We start from the raw sequence: 22,178 nt of genomic DNA, 5'->3' as shown, positions 1-22,178 counted from the left end.
TCTGCTTTTGTTCTCATTTCCTGCCAGAGGAGGCTTTTCTGATGATAATTAGACAAAACTTTGATCTGTGAGTGTAGCAGAGTATCATTAAGAATCATTTTCTATTGATTTTTTTTTAAAGATTACTTGGTTTTACCCTCATTCTCCAGGCTATCTAGTCTCTGGTTCTTGGTTACCCAAGCAGTGCCATAAATCATATCTCATTGAATGGACTGATGTCAAATCAGTCATTGGTTGGTTACTCCCACAAGTTCTGTGCCACCATTGACCTAGCATATGTTGCAGGCTGGACAGATTATAGGTCAAAGATTTTGAGGCTCAGTTTGTGTCAATATTTCTTTGTCAGCAGCCTGAAGATAGCCTCTCTGTATGAAAGAGACTAGAACTTAAGAGGTGAAGGCTTTGCAAAGCTCATCTTCTCTATGTTCAGTTAGTTGTGTGGGTATTGTCCTCAGCAATGGGGCCTGCTGTCAGTTTGTTATAGCAACAGCCTGGGTTGTTTAGAGATTTGCACAGGACATCTTTGACCAGCCATTCAGTTGAATGCACCCTAATCCATCCAATGGGAGCCTCACCATGTTACTAGTGATGGCCAGTTGAGGCTCTTTATCTCCCATTACTGGGAGTCCTCATTAAGATCATCTTCATAGATTCTAGGAAATTTCCATTGCACCTGGTTTCCACACCATCTGCCAAATGCCCCCGTATCCAAACATTTCTACCTTTACCCTCTCCTTCCACCCAATCTGTCCCCTTTTAAAAATAATTTTGTATGTATGTACATATGTATGTATGACTGGGTATGTGTATAATTTTCTAATTACTGTCCCTTCCATTTTTTCCATTTCATCTTCCAAACTATCACATCAAATAGTTTCTTCTCAGTTTCCTTCTCTTCCTTCTTTCCTTCCTTCCTTCCTTCCTTCCTTCCTTCCTTCCTTCCTTCCTTCCTTCCTTCTTTCCTTCCTTTCTTTCTTTTCTCTCCTTCCCCTTTCTTTCTCCCTCTCTAGCATTTAATCAGAGTCATCTTCATGCACATTAATAGCAAGCAATGTGCCCTCCCCAACTCCACAACCTTTAACTAGCTATATCTCCTTTGGGAGGGATTAGGCCTCATGACCTCCTCTCCCACCCATGATGGATATTGATGGTCCCAGTCTTGTGTTGTTTGGTATAGGTAGCCATTATCTCTGTGAGTTTATCAGTCATGTCATGTCATGCCTCATTCTCCATCTTTTACCATATTCTTAACCTGTCTTTCTTGATGTTCCCTGAACCTTGGAGGAGTAGTATAGATGTTTCTTTTAGGACTGAGTATTAAACAATCTCCTGTGCTCAGGACACTGGACTGCTCTAAATTTCTGCATCATCTATGGCACACAGCAGCTTCTTGGAGCAAGACTCAGAGAAGCATTATCTATGGGTATAAAGATTGATACTTAGGGCATATAATTTTGTAATTAGTAACCCCTCTCTCCATGTTTCCATTTTATCTTCAAAACTAACACATCAAATTCTTTCTTCCCATGTTCTCTTCTGTTCCCTCCTTTCCTTCCTCCCTCCCTTTTCCCTCCTTCCTTTCCTCCCTCTGTTCTTTTCTTCCCTCCCTCTCTCCTTCCTTCCTCTCAAGTCCAGAAACTAACAAAACAACAATACTTGGGTCAACATTTGTTTTTGTTCACTGATGTTGGGGGCCGACTTTAGCAGAAAGCGGCTATCAGCTTTGCAGCCATCTTGAGCCATATACCCTGACATGAGACTTGGATTACAATAGCCTACAACAGCTGAGCACACTCCGATAATCTTGGTTTAGATACCTTGGGTGTGTGAGATTAAAGGTGTGTAATTTAAGAGTATGACTTAGAAGTATAGAGATCAGATTTAGAGCCAAGACCTAAGGGCATGATTAAAGGTGTGACCAAAAGGCATGGCTTAGAAGTGAGACATATAAAAGGCAGAGGCAGACGGTAGAGAATCAGACACAGCAGACAGAGGAGACAGAGAAGCAGACACTTCAGAGAGTACAACTTAGAGCTAGGAATTAGGTTAGAGAGAACAACTTGGAGTTAGTTATTAGACATTAGGCCCTTGGCACTTGGAAGAAGAAACTTGGAACTTGGAGGCACTAGGTACTAGGGACTAGGAACTTAGGACTTGGGACTTGGAGAGAGGAAGAGAGACTGAAGAATAAACGGGATTGAAACACACTCTGTCTGGTCTCCATTCTTCGAGTCTGCCCTCACCCTCTCTCTTGCTGAACCCCGACCCGTGGACCGGAGCAGTAGCTTGGACCGGGATACAGTGGCCACCAAATGCGGGGCAGCCCGGGCCTCAACATTTTGCTCAGGCCGCGACATTTTAGGCCACCCAAAGTGGGGCAGCCTAGGCCCCAACATTTTTGGCGCCTGAATAGGGACTACAGCTTAGGCCTCAACATTTTTTGGCCACCCAAACGTGGGGCTAGTGCTACTCCCAACACACTGAAGCTAGTATCAGGTGGATTTCTCTAACCCAAACATTACAACCTGTCACCTCAGTAGTTTTGTAGATATAACACTGAGGGGCTAGGGAGAGATTAACTCATCAGGGTACAAGGCCTATATAGGAGAGCAGTCTTTATGTATAAAGATATGGGAGCAGCAGGACTTAGATATTAGTCTTTACATGCTGCGATCATTCATCCACACTCAATGATCCTTGGACTCTAGAAGAAAGCTTTGTCATCCCTCTTAAGCTGTGCTAATTTCCTGTCAGCCAATTGTTCTTGGAGTCTCTCAGAGGCAAATAGGCTGTGCTTTTGTCAAAATATATATTCAATCATGATGTAACATACTCAGGGATTGTTATGGTAAAGGCACAAATGATTCTGTGTGACTCATTTTTTTTATAATTTAAAAGGTAAAATTATATTTAAGACAGTAACTCAGAATACAAGTACCACAGAGGAAAATAAAAACAAATATAATAATATTCAATTAATTTTTAAGATAATTTATTTTGATTAAAAAGAAATAAAAGATAGTGGATCATAAAATTGGGGCAATGATCTCATAGACACTGCTTGTGGAGATACAAAATCACGATTTTTGGAGAATGAGAATTTACAGTAAGTGGCACTATATGACAGTATTACCTTTATCCTGAGTTACACGTTGGAGATTCTCCCACATGGGCATCAAAAGGTACTTATAATATCAACTAGTTATTTAGGAAGAAAAGAGAAATGAGCTGTCAGATAAGATCATTTTTAACCACAATTGAATAACAGATAAACAAGACTAAGTCATGTTTTTTCAACATTTCTTTTTATTATTTTCATTTAGGTGTGTATAAATTTATAGTATGTGTATCCAACTGTTGTAAAGGCCAGAAGAAGAGATGAGATATCCTGAGTGCAGATGATTGGGAGAAGATACTGACCATCTATATTAGGCCCTGTGCAAAGGCAGTAAGATCTCATAACAGCTGATCCATCTTTTTATCTCCTACATATTCATGAGTGAGGCCAGAAGATATGTTACACTAACACAAATCAACTTTTCTCTTTGGTGAGCAAACCTCTGACCTTTTGTCTAATTGTAGATTTTATATTGGATATTTTATTTATTTACAATACAGATGTCATCCCCTTTCCCCATTTCCTCTCCATATTACCTCCTATCCCATTCCCCCTTCTCCTTTATGCTTTTATACCATTTTACAAACATGCATGTATTAAGGTCAGTTCTAGGTTGAGGGTCTAGCAATACAATAGATGCAAATAGTCAAAGAACAAGAAAGACATAAACACAAATAGTCAAAGATGAAGCCAGGCATTAAACCCAGTTAGGTGAACACTCCCACCATCACTGTTTCTAAGCACTTATCAGGATGACCAAAATATCTAAGCCTACTTCCCTGTCCTAGCACAAGGTCATTTTCATTGTTGAAGCCTATTTCCTTGTTCTAGCCTAAAATTTAGAATCCTGTCTGAAATTACATCTTTGTTCTAGCCCAATATTTAGATTCCTCCCTGAAATTACATCTTTGTTCTAGCCCAATATTTAGATTTCTCCCTGAAATTACTTCTTTGTTCTAGCCCAATATTTAATTTCCTGCCTGAAATTACTTATTTGTTCTAGCTTAATGTCATATTCCTGCCAAAAGCCTACTTCCTTGTCCTTAGCTAATGTCACATTTCTGCCAAGCAGCCCATTTCCTTGTTCTTGGCCCATATCTGCTTCTTGCCAAGCACCCCCAAAGGCTCTCTGCCTCTTCCCCTTTTTTACTTCATTAAGAAGACTGAGCCTGTCTTAGATCATTCTGACAAAAATGCCTTCTTTATATGTCATGGAATATTCATTATCAAAGGCAATGCCCTTCTGTCTTAGGTTGGCAAGGCTCTGTGCAAAATCTTACCTGTCCTTGGCTTGCCAGTCTGTTAATTTAATAACTCTGTCTGGGGATCCATTTTCAGGTTCAAGCCATGTTCTTTGGGTGCCAACATGTTGATGTTGTTAAAGAAAAGCTTTAACACAATGGGCAGAAATAAAACTATTACTAGGACAAAAAGAGCTAGCATAATGAAGCTATATATTCCATTTTTGAAGCTTGACCAAAATAGAAATACTGACCTCAGGCTATGGGTAATTTTATCAGCAGTATCTATTGCATAACACTCAACAGAGCAGCATTCTTGATATTCATAAGCTCCCTATGTATGGTTAAAACTTCCAGAGAGGTGTTAGAATTATGCCAAATACACTGCAATTGTCATTAAACTTCTTACTAATTATAATGAATACCACTGCAAATTTTTTTCTTTAAAAAATAGTTATAAAATCCTATAATGGAATTATACTGAATTAGGAAGACATGTCTGCCAACCAGAGCAAACTTTGATTCTTTAATCAACTCCAATTTCATAGCACAACCCCACTTTTCAGAGACTCCCCAAAATGCTTTCAGAGGTACTGGGTGGAGCCAACATTTGTTTCCTTCCCCTTCACAGTTAATTGGCTTCACAATGTGCATCTTTCCAACACAACAACATCATGTTGGACTATAGTAACAAATCATGGGATCTAAACTAGGCATCTATCATCTTAGTGTTCCTAATGACAACACTGAACTTATCACTTAAAACAATAATTTTGTGTGCCAAGCTTAATTAATAAAGTCCTATTAAATTAAAATGCTTTATTTACTGGCACAATATGAAGACTAATAACTTGATTTAATTTTCCATTCATTGTTCATTTCACAGGTAAAATTGTGAAATATTCCAGTTATTCATCTCAATATATGAAGATAGACAAGTAGTACTTCAGTTGTAGTACTTCAGTTGTAGTTAAAAATGGGATTTCTGCATTGTCTTTTTCAAACAGCCTGTGGAAATTAATGGTTCCACCCAACCTGTCAGAACTGATGTCACATTTGTACAAGATGGGCCATTCCACACTTACACTATTAGTTAGATATGAATCTGCCTATAATTTTTTCTACTACATGTCACAATAGAATCTTAATCTCTAATGAGAGTCGTGAAGTTAAGCATTATAATGAGTCATAAGTCACATGCAGATTATCCATAACATTTCTAGTTCCAGCCACTTCTAGCTAGTATCTTCTGGGGACAAGAAGGTGACATGGAGTTTCTAGCCTTCACAATTCAATTAGTGTAATTTGCAAACTCCTTGCACACACATACATAGAGGATTGTCTTCTGCTTTCTTAAAGAAACTGTCAAGTTGACAATTAATTCCAAACATTACATTTGAATATTACTTTCTAGATCTTCTTGAGATATAACATACCAACCAGGATTTGAGAATATGAGCTTTTCTGTTATATAATTTCTCCCCTCCCCCCAGTCACCAGAATATCATCTTTTATTTTTCATAATTTTATCCTGTCATTGATCTTGTTAAGATGATAACATTATTCCTCATGATCTTTTTTGCCATTGTAAAAAAAAAAAAAAGAAATACCTGAAAAAATGAAATACCCTGAAACATCCAAACACTATACAGTTGTTTTTGTTATTTTTTGTTTTGTTTTAGGTTTTGGTTTTTCTTTCTTTGTTTATTTTTAATGCTTTGAAATTCAGCTTTGTAAATTCAGGCAAATACAAGACACAGCAATCAAAGACTCATAAATTAGAAGTTTTATGTGTATAAGCCATAACTTTTTCTATATTGTTATGATTAATTGTGATAAACAGAAAAATGTTCTATATACATGGCTAAAACCTACAACCTTTGAACATATAAGTTTATATAATTTTTAAAAATTCATGAAGGTTGAGGAGAGTTTCTACTAAACAGTACTTGAGATGGAGAGATAATAATTGAGAGATTTTATTAAAGATAATCAGAGGGATTTTAAGGACCTTTCAGAGAAAAAAACCCAGTTCTTTAGAGATCAAAATGAACCCCTCCTACACACAAACACTCACACAGGAAAAGAACCACACTCTTACACAGACACATACATTAACACCTACACACTTGTAAATACACCCCACATGCATGTACACATATATCAACACACACATATACCGGCATATATATGTATACATGTATAAACACACATACACACATATGTAAAAATACACACACCACACATGCACACAAGAACACACACACATTGCAAACACTTTGTGGAACAGAAAAGTTAAAGAAAAATAAATTTCCTGCTGCAGTATCAGAGCATACTGTCCTTTTGATACTTTGAGTTTTACTATTCACACTCACTTTAGAATTCTGTCATTTGAAGCCAAAGCATGTGCTGTTTACATATACTATTACTATTTTGATTATACATGTATATAGTTAATATTTTGTACATGCTATTTTTATTTTTAAAATTTGCAAACACATAAAATTAAACATGTTTATGGAGTACCATATTTTTTAATATGTTTGTATCACAGAATGTTTACACACATATAAATTCTTAATATATTTATTATGGAAATATTTGGAAGTATTTTCAAATTTTGGAAACATAATTGTGCCTCACTGCTATCTACAAAACCTCTACTATCATGATACTGTTTAGTGTCCTAAGAGAAATTTTTCTCATGGGTGTAAATTTGCATTTATCATTTTTACTTGTCATTGTAAAAGACCTTTGTGTCTTTACTTAAAAGCTATTTTATTTTTATATACTTTTATTGTAACAATTGAAAACAAATTATGTACTGAAAAGATTTAACATAAAATGACACAAGGTTGCTACTCTAGCTTTGATGGTATGTTATATTCATCTTTTATAGTATATGAGCTGACAGAATCAGACATTTCCTTTTATTTTCATAAAATTAATTTAGAGTGATATTTCCATCTCTGCTTTTCTTCATATTTCTTCCTCTTGCTCCTTCTTTAAACCACGTTGTCCTTTTTTTCCATTCATTTATTTTTCTTTCCATATTCTTGACCTATATCACCTACTATACCTCCTATACCTCCAGAAAGTCCTACCCCCTATAATGATTCCCGTCCATCTCTATCTACACTCACTTGTACATGAACATACACATGTAATTAGAAGTTAGGACTTGTATATGATAAGGATCATACACTATTGCCCTTTCTGAGCTTCATTTAGTTTACCTATTATGCTAGTTTCCAGTTCAATATATTTTCCTAATATGTTTACATTTATTTTTCTTTATGGTTGATTAAAATTGTATTATTTATATTATTCTGGTTTTATATTTCATTCCTCTTCTTACAGGTTTCAAAGGTGATTTTTTGCCACGTCAAATAAAGCAATAGTAAACAAGGATGGGCCAGTGTCTCTGTGATAGCATATAGCGCATTTTGTGGTATTTATCTAGAAATGGTATAGCGGCGTTACATAGGAATGGTTTATTTTAGTTTTTGGAGAAACAATCACACTGATTTTCATAGTGACAATGTCAGATTACAGTCACTTCCAAATATATATTTCAGTTTATTTTTTGAAATCTTTACATATGCATCCAGTGAACTTTAATATATCTACTCCTCACTCCAACTATCCTTTTCTCTCATGCCTAAAACATATCAACTTTTCAGCTTCAAGTCTTTTTTATTTTTTGTTTAAATTCATTTGAAATAATTTATTAATTATATTCACCCTCTACTCCTGCACCTCTCTTTTAGAGTTAGTGCCACCTTTTAAGACTTCTATCACTTAATGCTGCCTCTTTTTTTTTTTTCTTTTAACAACTCAGTGATTTTAATTTTTTTATCACTATACCCATAGGAATGGGGCTATCTACTAATGTATGGTACATTGTAGATAAATTTTAATCCAGAAATATAATTGCTCTAGTAAAGGATCATAACCAAAGACCCTCTAGGTCTGTGTAATCTGGCTAGAATACAGTCACACCTTTAATACCAGGAGTCAGAAGCAAGCATATCACTGAGTTCAAAGCCAACCTTGTATAAAGAAAGTTTCAGGTAAAGAAAAGCTTAGGTTCAGGGATAGTGGTATATGCCTTTAATCCCAACAACAGAGGCCTACAGATCTCTGACTCAGTCAGTTCAATTGAGTTGGTGAGTTCAGAGGCACTACAGTGGAATGGAGTTTGTGGCAGTTCATTTCATGGAGTTCTGGGGCAGTTTTAGAAATGGGTTTCAGAGAGAACAAGCTAAATACAGGTAAAGATAGAAGGAACCAGAGAATGAGAAAGAGCCAGAAGATTAGAACAAATTGCCAGAATTAGTTTGAGGCCAAGAAGAACAATTTGGTGAGAAGTTGATGGAAGTCAGATTGAAACAATCAGCTTGGAGAGGAATTTGGGCCAGAAGAGCTGAATTGAAGTAGCTAGATATAGTTCAGAGAAACTAAAAAGGCTCAGCTTTTTCAGCAGTGAGCCTCCAATATGACAATTACATCTTGCCAATTAAAGATACTTTATAGTCCATCTATCAGGAACCATACTGATTTTAAAGGGGAATCTTTTTGTAAAGAAAACCAATGTTTATAAGTCTGTATTGAGGTGTAGGCTTGTAAATCCCTTCCTACAACATGATAGGATGTTGAGATTTGATCTATGTAAGCATTCCCAGCTTCTGTTGAGTTCATGAGTGTCATGTCCAGAAGTCATATTTTAGTTGTCAACACAGGGAATAATGTTTACCTCAGATACCATAGGTTGTTAAATAAAAGTGCCAAGTTCTAGATTTAGTATAATTTCCCTTGGGTTTTTGGTCAGATTTATCCCATAGAACCACCATTCCTCCAAAATAATATAGAGTGTTTTCACTGCTCTTAGTTTTCCAACAGAACTTGATAATGAGGCAGAATTGCTGAAGATATCCCATATGGTAAACACAGGTCACAGTAAAATTAAGTTGGTACTTACCAGGAATTGTAGTCTGCAGGTTAGCTTTTATAGTACAGGAGTGATGTAAAGGCTTCTGGATGCACAATGTTGTCACAAGTTTCAATAATGAACTGTAATAATGACCATCATGGGATGGTATGTCCATAGATAAAATAGGAGAATGAATGCTATTGGGGCAATTGTCTGCTTTCTTATTGTATTTAAAGCCCAATATATAAGGGAAAACAGATGCTTTGTATTTCAAATCTGGACAAGAACTTATGGTTGGGAAGATCAAATGACCTAAGAAAGGAACCTACCATTAGTCTTCTATATGGCCATAGTATCAAACTATCTTTAAATTGCTATCTCTATATATTAGTGTAGATCCTAGATCTCATCAGGTAAGTTTATTATGCAGTAGACATAAGGTAATAAATAAAGTCACATCTGTTCAAAATACAAAGAAGAAAAGGCAGTGGAGGAATCAACTGCAAATAGAATATTTTTATTGCACACTCTTCCCAAAGTTCAGGGACTATTGTGGAGCAGGAAACAGAAAAGTAGTAAAAGTCAAAGGTTGGGGAGAACTGTAATGAAGCCATGCCTGTTTTTTAAATGACATTGCTCCCCATATGTAGTGGGTTATAGGGTCAGTCATCCATTATGAATGGACAACCTGCCAGTGGCTGTCATAATATTTTTCATGAGTAAAAGTCAAATACATATGCATATCTATGGATGTAAGTAAGGTGATGCTTTGTTGATGTAGGCTAAGGCTTAGGATACATAAAGTCATTCAGATATTTGTCCACAGGTAACACTTTTGATTTAAAAACTGCTCTCACTTTCTAAATGAAACAGAAGTTCTCTATCAGGAATCATTGAGACATTTGGTGGTTCCATACAAATGCCTGTCTCATAAGAATGTTGAAATGTTATGTAGAGAATACCATCAAGCAATAGTGAATGGGAAACAGCATTATAAATTTAGATTATTATACTAGCTCCAATGAAAGGTAAATACCCAGTCTACTTCTACATTTGCATGGACTAACAAGCAGTGATGATTGTAAGTACTAAAGCTAGAGTCTGAGGAAATGCGCTTGGTGCTGAATGTATGTTTGTCATATACAGACACCAAAATGTACACATGTACAGTGAGGTCAATGTAGACCAGATATCCTACTTTAAAAACAAAAACAAAAAAAGGAATTTTCAAGGTATAGCACTAATAATGAATGGAAGACTCAGGTTTATCTTTGTTTTCAGTTTTTGTGCACTTGTCTGTTACTTGGTTCCTTGTCTTTTACTCTATTGGAACATACAGAGATAGTCAGTTATGTATTTAAAAATACCTTCCATTCTTCTTTTCCTTGACAGCAGATGAGATGGAAATATAAAATGTGGGACAGGACAAAAACTTTGATGGCATTGTATGTCTAGTTTTATAGAGATAAGGTAATGAACACATGAAAAATGATGTGTTTGAATATTCACTAACTACTCTCATTCCAGAAACAGTGTTGCACGTTATACACTATTCGCCTTAAGCCTGGATAAAATTTTCCATTTAAAACATTGTTAGTAATAACACATTAATGCAATCTATAATATATCTTCTATAATATTGTCAACATATTAGCAATTTTTATTAACTTAATATATATATTTATTGTTTGTGACAAAGGGTCTTAATATACCCTTGGCTGGCTTGAAACTGTGCATGCCAGGATAGCCTCAAAGAGTGGATGAACTTCTTGTCTGTTCACCCAAGAGCTAGAATCATAGATGTGTGCTGCTGTGCACAACCTCATCCAGAATTTGTCATTATGTTTATTACTTAAGAAAAATTTAATGCATTGCCACCAAAAGAATATTGTGATAAGAAAATAATTTAAGATCACTGCAAAAACAATTCACCCAGAAATGTTCACTACTCTACAGAATTCAATATTCATATATCCAGGGGACATAAAAAGATTATTTGTATATTATTTAATTTTAGCCCTAGAGTGGGATTAGAAAATACCATTACCATTCATTTCAGTCTGTTCAGTTCCTTCACATAGTCACAAATAATACAAAATGTATTCGTTCTGGTTTTTAAGGAACTATACAGACTTGTGATTGTAACAGTCAAGGTGTTATAGGTTAATTTTAAATGATCATTGAAAGAATTTATTTAGCTTATTTCTTTTAGCTCTGTTAGACAATATTAGTAGGCCAGTATTGTTTTTATTCCTCTACAGTAAGAATTCAATGTGACCCTTCCCTCTACTTTTAATCTATTTAAAAAAAAAAAAAAAAAAACCTAGTTTTTTCATTCCTGCAACTTCACAGTTTATGCGCAAAAGATCATATGTAGCTTTTACCTATAATAGTGAATAAACTTCAGGGAATCTATTTAAAGGACTGAAATTTTCATATATGCAAATTATAATAAAAACATATTCTTCAAACCCACACTAAGATCACTAAAAGAGCAGCTCACATGGAAACACAAGAGAAGACTTGAAGTTGAGGCTGCTCTGCAAGTTAGCCTCACTTCTGAAATAAATGTGCCTCTTATTCCTATAAAAATCCAAGTATGTGTGGGATTGGGATTTATGCCATTGCAAAATGGAAAACCATCATGACAGAAACTCTTCTAGTCGTTATTGAATTATCTAAACCAAGAATGCAGATGAAAACTTTTATGGCATTTCATTTTAGATATTTATATTTTCCCTTCTGGTTTGAAATTCAAGCAGTTTCTCTGAATTATTTAAATGCTATTGTGCTGTCTTTTCAGACTCTGACAAAGACAAACCCCCTTTCTCACTTGATAGAAAATATTCTGAAATTTTTGGGCAGGTTCTGCCATCATGTCATTTAATGAAGGCAGCAACTACTTGTAGGTAAATACTCAATTCTTTGCTCTCTCTCTCTCTCTCTCTCTCTCTCTCTCTCTCTCTCTCTCTCTTTCTCTCTCTCTCTTCCCTTTCTATAAAGATACAGAAGTCATTTATATTTTAATGATCAAAAGTATCAGATATATTACAGAATTTTCAGCATTAAAGAAGAAAGTTGCTGAGAGTAGGTGGCTCTAATACTGTTTATCATTTATCTTCAATAGTAAATAAACTTCAGGAAATCTGTTTCTAAAATTCAAATACCAAATTTTCATATATGTATTTTATTCTTCAAATTGACGTTAAGATTACCAAAGGTGCAGCTCATATAGAGACACAGGAAACAGCTTCTGTTCCAAAGAATTTAGCCCTGAAATCATCCATATAAATATCAAAAGAGCAAATGATTTAAATAAATAATTGTAACCTTCATATTGTCTATAACGTTTACTTATATGTAAATGATTTTGGGTTTTTCTTTTTTTATTTAGTAGTGTAGATCCGTTAGGTGACTCTTTCTTGGAAATAATTATAATTTCTCCGATTCTCAATATTCTTTTGATGTCTGTATTTCCTTGTCTATAGTTGGAGAAGGCCCAAATTGGAGATCCCCATAAATTCCCACCTCTTGTATCTTGGGGAATCCAATTGGTACAAAAATTTTCATTTAACTCAAGTATTTATTACTGGCATCATATTACTCTTATTCTTGATAAAGTAAGCTATGAGAATTTTTATATATTTTATGAAAGTACTTTTATTTATCTATATTTTTAAGTTATGAAATGTTATCTCACAACTTTTAGATTGAATTTTATTCTTCTCTCATACAACATATCCTCACTACAGTTTTGCACCCCACCCTGTGTTCCCCTTTTCTAAAACCTTCCCCACAAACTCTCTTTTCCAAACATACTCCCTCTCTGATTCCCTTCAAAAACAAAACAACAACAACAAAAAAAAACAAAATAAAAAAGGAAGAAGAAGAAGTCTCCCAGTGATATCAACCAAACACTATATAGCAAAAATAGCAGTGCATCCTCATATCAGAGGTAGGCAAAGCAACTGAGTAGGAAGAAAATCATCACAAGAGCAGGCAAAAGAGTCAGTGATACTCCCACTCCTACTGTTAGGAGTCTTACAAAAATATCAAGCTGATAAATATATATTCAGAGAACCTAGCAAAGACCATGCAGGCTCAGCTATTTTCACTTCAGTCTCCGAGCCCTTATGAGCCTGCTCAATTCATTCTATGGGCTGTTCTGTCCTGGTATCCTTGACCCTTCTGACTCCTACAATTCTTTCTCCCTCTCCTCTATAAGATTTCCCAAGAACCAAGAGTTAGGATCTAATAGAAATCTCTAATTTGGTATCTCTGCCTAATGTTTGGTTTTGGATCTCTGCATTTTCTCCCATCAGCTGCTAGAGAAAGACTTTCTGGTGACAATTGGGCTAGGCAAGACTATCATTAGGAATCATTTTATTAACTTTGTTTTCTTCTTTTTTTTCTATCCTAGGTCTCTGTGCTATCTAGTCTCTGGTTTGTGGTCATCTATGCAATGTCAGGTTTGTCATCCCTCACATGGTGTGGGCCTCAATTTAGACCAGTCATTGGTTGGCCACTCCCACGTTGGTTCAGTACATCTTTCAGGCAGGATAAATTTTATGTCAAATGTTTTGTGACTGGCTTGGAATCCACATCCCGCCATTGAAAATAGCTTGGTTATAGAAGATTACCTGTTCAGTCTTGGTATCCTCCATTACAAGATGTCTTCACTAGAATCAGCCTAATAAAGTCCCAGGAGTTTCTGCTGCTCTAGGTTTTGACATTGCCCTAAGATGTTCTCCATTTCCAATGAGATCCAGCTGTTTCCCTTAGAATACTTCTTTTTATGTAGTCTATCTGTATCTGTGGCTTGAAGCATGATTAGAATTTACACAACAGGTAATATTCACTTATAACTGAAGATATACCATGTTTGTCTTTCTGGGTCTGAGTTACCTCACTTAAGATGCTTTTTTTCCCCTAGGTCTATTCATTTGGCTGACAATTTCAGGAGTTTTATAAATAGCTGACTGATACTTTATTGATACTCTAAATGCACCACATACTTTTATTCACCTTTTGGTTGAGAGACATTTAGGTTGCTTCAAGTTTCTGGATATTTTGAAAAAAGCCATTCTGAAGATAGTTGAGCAAGTTTCTTTATGGCGGGATAAAGCATCCTTTGGGTATATACCAAAGAGTAGTATATTGGGTCTTGAGGTAAATTAATTCAGTATCCTAAGGAACTACCATATTTATTTTCACAGGGGCTATAGAAATGTGCACTTCCACTAGCAATGGAAGAGTGTCCAACCTTGCTTCACATCCTTACCAGGTATTATTGTGTTATTGACCTTAGATATTCTGACAGATATAAGATGAAAGTTCAAAATTCTTTTGATTTGCATTTCCCTGATGGCCAACTTTGTTGAACATTTCTTTAAATCTTCTCCGGTTTATGAAATTCCCTTATTGAGAATTCTCTGTTTAGATCTGTACTCCAATTTTTATTGGATTATTTGCTTTACTTAGGTATGGTTTTGTGAGTTCTTCATATATTTGGATATTGGATCTGTATTAAATTATAAAGTTAGTGAAAGTCTTTTCCTATTCTTTAGGCTACCATTTTGTTGTATTTACAGTGTCCATTACATTAAAGAAAATTTTTGGTTTCATAAGGTCCTATTTATTAATTGTTGATCTTAGTACATATATTAACATTGTTCTATTCAGGAAGTTGTCTTCTGTTCCAATGCTTTTTAGGCTATTCCTTACTTTCTCTTCTATCAGATTCAACATATCTGGTTTTATGTTGAGGTTTTTGATCCAACTATACTTGAGTATTGTGGCAGACTTTTAAAGAAGAGCTAATGCCAATACTCATCAAATTATTCCACAAAAAACAAAGAAGAAAGAATATCAGCAACTTCATTTTATAAGGCCATAGTCACCTTGACATAGAAATGACACTCAAATTCATTAAAGAGAATTAAAGACAAATTTCCCTTATGAACATAGATCCACAGATAGTCAAATGTATATTTACAAAGTGAATCCAAAAACACATTAAAACAATCATCAAATATGACCAAGTAGGTCATGATGCAAAGACACAGGGATGCTTAATTCAATCAACATATACCATCATATAAACAAACTGAAAAAAAGTGATTATTTCAGAGCTGCAGAAAAAGACTGACAAAATTCATTACCCTTCCATGATAAAAGTCTTGAAGAAAGTAGAGTACAAGGAAAATACCTCAATGTAAGAAAGGAAATTTACAGTAAGCCTATAGCTATCATCAAATTAAATGGTAAAAGAAGTCAAAGAGATTTCATTCATATCAGGGACAAAAGAAAGCTCTCTCCTTTTTCCACATCTATTCAGTATAGGGCTTGAAGTTCTAGATAGAGCAATAAGACAACTGAAGGACATCAACAGGATACAAATTCGAAAGAAAGAGGTCAAAGGATTGCAATTAGAAGATGATATAATAGTATAAATAAGCAATTCCCCAAATTCTAGCAAGAAAATTCTAAAGCTGTTAAAGAAATTTAGTGGAATGGATAAAACAGTAAGTAAAAAAAAATCATTGGACCTCCAATATACAAATGACAGGTGAACTAAGAAAGGAAACAACCCCCTTGTCACTAGCCAAAAATAATGTAAAATATCTTGGGATAACTCTAACCAAATTACTCCAAGTTAAGTGAATGATTTTTATGATAAAAAAAAACTTCAAGTCTTTGAAGAAAGGACTTGAAGAAGATAGTAAAAGATGTAAAGATCTCCCATTTAATTGAATAGGCAGAATCAATGAAAAATGGCCATGTAACCAAAAGCAATCTAGAGAAACAATGTGAACCCCATCAAAATTCCAACACAATTTTTGCATACCGTAAGAGGACAATATTCAACTTCATATGAAAAAAAAAAAACCAAAAATCCAGTCTAGCTAAAACAATTGCGAACATTAAAATAACTTTCAGAGGTAACAATATCTTTCAAGCTATATTACAATCTATAGTAGTAAAATCCAAATGGTATTGTTGTGAAACATACATGTTAATCAAGAAATAGAACTAAAAACCCAGAAATAAATCTACACACCTACAGATACCTGTTATTTGAAAAAGAAGTTAGAAATATACAATGGATTTTTTAAATGCATCTTCAATAAATAGTGCTGACGATCAGATGCTCCAACGTTTTGTAGTATAGGGAGTGTCCAGGTGTTCAGTGGTCTCTATAAACTGGCTAAGTTTTAGAAGCTATGCTTTGTGCTTCCCATAATTTTAGTTAACTCAGTCACGCTAGATTTCTGACAAGGTTGAAAACTTATAGTCCCATAGCCAATCCTGGCTATTTACTTTGAGAGAAAAGATTTGAGTGGATGGTTTTCAGCTGACATTCATTCTAAAGCCAAGAAAAAGCCAGGTCCAGAACTAGTGTTTTAGTTAGGATAGTTGACAGAGGTTCTGGTTAGTCAACAAAATGATGGTCTGGGTATTAGGACTATCTTGTACCTTACTGGTACAAATTTGCATAATTATGGTCTAATTGTATTTTGAGAGAAAAGTTTTATTTTAACAGGAAGGAGGAGGAGCTAAAGTGAGAGGGGTACAGAGAGAAAGAGAAGGAGTAAGGAGAGGAGGAGAAGAAGGAGAGGAGAAGCTAGGTGATGAGAGAGAATCAGAATCTAACATAGCCATGAGTTTACTATCTGGCCCTTAACTTGTATTATTTAATCATCCTAAACATTTTTTAATGGCAGTTATTAGAAGGAATGAGTCTAAGCCTTGTATTCTTAGATGAGTTGTATATGGACATTGCCTATCAAAGAGTAACAATATTAATTTCAAATTTTGTATCAATATAATTCATTCACACCAATGAAAATCTTAAATCTGTATCAATCTATAAATTCTGTACCAATGTAAAATTATAACTTTAAAGATTTCTACCAATGTAAGATATTGCTATACAATGTTTTAAGAATAAATTTGATAACCTATCCCTATTTGTGTAGTCTTCTAATTTCAATGATATTACTATATCCCCCCTTTTTTCTTCTATTCCCCTTTCCATTACATAAGAAGGAAAAAAATGAGAAGTGGAAAGGAAAGTTAGAAATCTGTGAATCTAAGCTTTCTATTTTTCTCCATATCCAAAGTTACATTTGTAAATTGTCCCTTAAAATGATGACATGTCTATAATTCATAAAATAACCAGAACCGTCTATCCTAACCTTAGGGACTGGGATGACCATCTTCTTTTGCTTGCTTCTAATTGAATTGGGGTGAATAATTTATTTCTGGAGACACAAAGAAAAATAGGAAAATTGGTTTTGTCAAAGGAGTTCTGTCGTGAGCCCTGTACCTTATCTGTAAGGAGCAGGTTGTGATAAGGTTTTAGTATTCCCACAGGAAGAGGAAGGACAGGTTCTTCTCCACTCAAGGATCCTATTCTGGATTGACTGTAAGATTGACAGCTCTACGACAGAGAGAGTACACCAGAGACAAAAGTTTTGACATTCAATTACTCTTTAATGATGCACAGCAAACAATATATTATCACCAATGCCAAAGCTATTGTCACAAGGAGGTATTGCCACATTTCCTATGCATTGCGTCTATCAATATCAGCAGCGTAAATACAAATAATAAATTGCTAATTACCAAAGAAATAAGCACAGCAATGAATACATCATTCATTCATGGGTTATATGACCTGAGTTCTTATGATGGTTTCAGGTTACATGTCCAAAGTTCGAGAAGGTTGAATTGCGGCTTCCAGCTGATTAAATTGATAATTTGACCTCATGGGTGCCTTGACCACAAAGTCAGGGGTGTTTGGCTGCTGCTTTGATGGTCAATGCTGCTGAGTAGTTGACCACGAAACAGGGGGTGTGAAGGATAACTTAGGCAGTCATGACTACCAGTGTGATAATGTGCTTTAGTCAGGGCTCCTCTTTTATGCTTGATTTGGTGTTACTACTGACTACTTGATTGGTGTTACTACGCTAATACTACTTGATTTGGTGTTACTGCGCTACAGATAACCATTAGTGTCTAGTTATCCATTGCCGGGCTCTGACCTCATTGCAGCTGGTTATCATACTTATTCAAGCAACTTATTTTTATATACACATATAAGGTTTCAAAACAATTTCTGGTTATCACAGCACTTCAAAGCAACTTCACTTCAAAACTTGTTTTCTTTCCTATTACAAAATGGAGTTGGTCCTGTAAAGGGCCTGCTCCTTACAAGTTCCCTGCTAATAGTCTAACTTTTTGAAGGTATTTTTTTTTCTAAAATTCTTATAGTGCATCTATATCAGATAATCAGAGAAGAAGTAAATAGAGGATGATTCTTCCATGTATCTACCAATATATAACACTCAAATCATCACCAGGCTAAAAGTATCCTATTTTATTGTAACATTTTAAGAATATCCAGTCATCCATGTCAGTATCTATTTATACCTTCTTTTATCCTCTTATACTACCGTAGATTACTTCTTGCAGATCTTTAATTACCTCATGTCTAAGTGACTCACTTTATATGTATGGTCATATACCTCGTATTGTTTGCACTCCTAAATTCCAGTTAACAATTGTTGCCATGATGAAAATGATGCAAAGTTCTATAAGAAAAAATGTATCTTGAAATTTGACACATCATGCAGTGGTTCAGAATGTTTAATTGACTTACTGATGTCATAGAAATCATGTCACCTTTGAAAAACTGAAGTGATAACTTGAATGAGAATGGTTCCATTGGCTTCTATACTTGAAATGCTGTTTTGCAGTTGGTGGACCTGTTTGAGAATTATGAAGAGATGGTAAAAATGGTATATCGTCGGGAGTGAGATTTTCGGTTTAAAAATACCTTGCTGTTCCTAGTTACCTTCTACTCTGCTCTGCCTCATGTACGTGGATCATGTAAGCTCTTAGGTATTTGTACAATGCTTTCACTGACTGCCATCTGTCACGATCCCTGCCATGACAGTCATAGACTCACTCTCTAAAACTGTAAGCAACCTCCAAATAAATGCTATTTCTTACATGTTGCCTTGACCACAGTGTCTCTACAGCAATTACGACAATCATTTTACATCTTTCTTCTGAATTGTTATACATTTTACTAAACTTTGTTGTATTTTAAAATATAACTCCGATCTCTGTAGATAATAGTAAATCAGACTAGTGAGAAGGGACATTTTCATGTTCTGATATAAATAGAAAGCATCTGATTTCCACCAAAATGTTTTTTTTTTTTCATATTCTTATACTTCATTAGCTTAAACTCTTTTATATCTTCCTATTTTTGTGGAGGATTTTTTTTTATCATTACTGAGTATTGAAAGGAGTGTGTATTTATTTTCTTCTTAAGCCCAGTCTGAAAATTCTATATAAATAAAACATTGAATCAGCTTAATTTCTGTTTTCAACTGTAGATTTCACCATCGGCTGATTGAAATATTCCTGACAGATTAAGAATCAGCCCTTAAATGCTGTATCTAAGTCATGGAACTTCTATAATATAAAATTACTTAGCCACAAACCCATATAGCGACCTGTACTATTTGTCTTTTAGGTCACTGGGTTTGACATTCACATCACTTTTTTTAGGTAGAAATGGTGCCCCTCACCAGAAGCCCTTAATTGGCCTCTCTGTCTGTTGAGGTCTGTTCATTCTCATCTACAGAGTGCCAAGATTGAGATGTTAGGTTGTCACTTCTCTATCCGACCAGCAGACAGGAATGACACAACTCGGAGTTCTTCTCAACGCAGTTTTATTCAGGATCCTTTACTATCCACTCTCTATGGAAGCCCTTCTGTCCTCTCCTCTCTCTGGATGCCTTTCTGATCTCTCCTCTCTCTGGATGCCTTTCCCCTATCTCTCTCGATGCCCCACCCCTATCTCTCTGGATGCTCTTCTGATCTAGCCCCTTAAGGCTGTCGATTTTATACCCCTGCCTGTCCCAATCAGCACCTGCCACGGGGGCATGCCTCATTGGTGCACCTCAAACAGCCCTATCCTGTGTAGCAGCGAGTCTGCTTTGTGGCTCAGTTAGGGAAAAACACACCGTTAGCAAACTGCCAAGGAGCAGCGCTCGAGCGCACCCACTCCTCACATTAGGTATTTTGTTTCTTTCATTTAATGATAGAGCACTGGAAACAATCTGAGAGTTTCCTCTAGGCCACATTCTAAACCAAGCCAGAATCCTTTCAATTGGAGATTTAGTTGAGAATTGTGGCAGATTATCGAATTGGAAATTGAGGCAAAATTTCTATGTGTAATCTAAGATAGAATCCCTTTCCCGATGACTTCAGTTTTGGAATTTAAAAACTTTATACTATTGGATGAGTCTTAACTGTATCATTGAGACCATTCATGTTTATTCAATGTAATGTAGTGGATTGCTCAGCAGGTAAAATCACAGGTGTACTTAATTTATAAATTTTAGACATACTGTGATCCATGTAGTCAAAGGAGGAATTGAAATTTTCGAGAAACTCTGTTGGTACACTGTGTATATGTGAACATATCCATATGTAACGTATATAATCACTAACTCTCTAACTAGTAAGAAAATATTGATATGAAGTAATAACAAACATTAATCATATCTGAAAAATATTTTCATAGAAGCATCTAGACTAGGGTTTGATCAAACAATATAGGTTGTCACCATATAAATTCAATTATCACAGATTTTAAATTTTAGTATTTGTATTTTTATATTAAATATATTTCAGGTTTGAAAATAATGACTGTCCAGTGATTTCTTTATGTAGAGAATACTATTATTAATTCATACTATCCATATAGGGCAACTCTGTAGGAAGTTAGCAAATGTCAATTCTGCTGAATAAAAGACCAAGTCAAGGGTCACATTTTAAGAATTAATTTGTAGAAATAACTTTATCTTGAAAGTACCCTAGACACTACATTCTACTCTCATTCAGGTGATGCTGTTCAGAAAACCTTTTTTATAAAAGAAAAAGTTTCAAATAAATTTTATTTATGGTTTATCTTTTTGAATGCTTATTATATTAGATCCTCTATAAAACTATAGCTATAGTGGACAGTTAAATCCTACTTTTAATTAAATATATTCACAAAATAAATAATTTTGAACATTATATAAAAAATAGACTTACTCATTGTGCAGCAGGATTGTGCTCATTGTGTACCTTCCTGGGATATAGCATATATGACTAAATACAAATTTTGCAGTGTATCCAAAGTTTTATGCACTTTGCCTAACATAAAATAGGCCACAGCACAACTCTTTATTATTGATGTAACTGAGAAAGCATCATGATGTGCTCATCCTTCACCACCTGAGGACATGCAAACACCTGCCTCCATAGCTAATACACTTTTATCAGCAGGTATGTGTTTTGTTATTGAGAGTGGCTTGCCACTTCATTGTATTTGAAAAACAAAAGGAAATTGATTAGGTTTACTGATACTCATCACATAGACTCAAGCAGGTATTAGAATGTAAATGCAACTGAGTATTCTGCAATCTCTTGTCTTTCTGTATAAGAAAGGAGGATGCTTACAAAAGAGAGAAAGAGAGAGAGTGAGAAAGAGATAGAGAAAAAGAGAGAGAGGAGAGATAAAGGAAAAAGGGAGAGATAGCTACAACACCTTATTTTACAAAGTAATTTAAAGTGTGTTATTATAGTGTAAAAAACACTATAATACATGAACTTAAACAGCAGAAAAGAGACATCAATTTGAAGGAATAAATGGGTCATGGGAAAGAATGTAATTTAGAAAGCCTGCTACCATTGTATAGTAGAACTTAGGCAATTCATGCTGAAAAAAAAAAAGATCATCCAACATTCCAGATAAAACTATTTTATAGAAAATCAGCCTAATAAAGAAGGAATAAGATGTTACAATAGAAAAATGATT

Source organism: Arvicanthis niloticus, chromosome 4 (genome assembly GCF_011762505.2).
Source record: "Arvicanthis niloticus isolate mArvNil1 chromosome 4, mArvNil1.pat.X, whole genome shotgun sequence".
NCBI lineage: Eukaryota > Metazoa > Chordata > Mammalia > Rodentia > Muridae > Arvicanthis > Arvicanthis niloticus.
This window is presented reverse-complemented; position numbering follows the sequence as displayed.